Below are 1,813 nucleotides of genomic sequence, written 5' to 3' on the forward strand. Positions count from 1 at the left end.
AAGGGGAAAGAAAAATCTTCCATGACATAAATAGGCTGAAGGAATTCATGTCCACAAAACCAGCCCTTCAGAGAGTTCTGGTAGCAATACAAAGAGCTGAAGAAAGGAATGACTATACCCAAGGGATTTTGGAAAGCAATCCAATGAAGATATAAATGTGGACAAGTACAGCTATATCAAGAATATAAACAGAAATAAAAATGACAGCATTCAATACCCATCTTTCATTAATAACCTTAAATATTAACAGACTGAACTCCCAAGTCAAAAGACATAGACTATGTGAATGGATTAAGAAATAAACCCATCTTTATGCTGTCTGCAAGTAACTCATCTCACTTTTAAGGACAGACATTATGTCAAAGTGAAAGGATGGAAAAAAATATACCAAGCAAATGGCACTAAGAAAAAAGCAGGTGTAGCAATTCTAATATCTGACAAAATAGACTTTAAATGAAAACTAATCAGAAGAGACGAAGAGGGGCTCTTCATTCTGATCAAAGGAACAATAAATCAAGAAGATATCACAGTCATGAACATATATTCATCAAACTTTGGTGCACCCAACTTCATAAAAACAATACTACAGGACTTTAAGACCTAGACCCAGATTAATCCCAACTCATTAATAGTAGGGGCTTCAATACCCCACTGTCTCCATTAGATAGGTCAACAGGACAGAGAGTTAACAGAGAGATATCTGAATTAAACAATACCATATATCAAATGGACTTAGCAGACATCTATCGAGTATTTCACCCAAGCACCAAAGGACATACTTTCTACTCGCCACCCCATGAAACCTTCTCCAAAATCGACCATATACTGGGGCACAAAACAAACCTCAACAAATACAAAAAGATTGAAATAATTCCATGCATTCTATAAGACCACAATGCAATAAAGATTACAGTCAACACTGGAAGAAGCTCTAATCAGCACATGAACACATGGAGATTAAACAACACACTCCTGAATGAAGAATGGGTCAAAAGAGAAATTAAGGAAAAAATAAAAGTATTCCTGGAATTAAATGAAAAGGACAATAGAACAAAACAAAACCTCTGGGACACGCTGAAAGCAGTCCTTAGAGGGACCTTTATAGCTGTAAGTGCCTACATCAAAAAATCTGCAAGAACACAAATAAATGACTTAACACTGCAACTCAAGACACTTGAAAAGCAACAGCAAATGGAACACATACCCAGCAGACAAGAAGAAATAACAAAAATCAGGGCAGAAATTAATGAAATAGAAACAAAACAATACAAAGAATCAACCAGTCTAAGAGCTGGTTCTTTGAAAAGATAACCAAGATTGACAGACCGCTAGCCCAGTTAACCAAAAGAAAGAAAGAGCACCTCCAAATCAACAAAATCAGAGATGAAAGGGGAAATGTCAAAACAGACAACAGAAAAATACAGAACATTATAAGGGAATACTTATTTGAAAACCTATTATTATAAGGGAATACTAAATTTGAAAACCTAAATGAAATGGACGGATATCTAAAGGCATTGAAACCACCAAAACTAAACCAAAAGGATATTAGCAGCTTAAACAGACCCATAACACAAAAAGAAATAGAAACAGTAATACAACACCTCCCAACTAAAAAAAAGCCCAGGACCAGATGGATTTACAGCAGGATTCTATCAGACATTTAAAGAAAATCTACATCCAATACTACTTAATTTATTCAAAAAGATAGACATGGACAGAGAACTTCCAAATTCCTTCTATGAAGCCAGTATCACCTAATAACAAGGCCAGGTAAAGATACAACCAAAAAAGAAAACTATAGACCCATATC

Source organism: Nannospalax galili, unplaced genomic scaffold (genome assembly GCF_000622305.1).
Source record: "Nannospalax galili isolate Female #2095 unplaced genomic scaffold, S.galili_v1.0 scaffold227, whole genome shotgun sequence".
NCBI classification, from domain to species: domain Eukaryota; kingdom Metazoa; phylum Chordata; class Mammalia; order Rodentia; family Spalacidae; genus Nannospalax; species Nannospalax galili.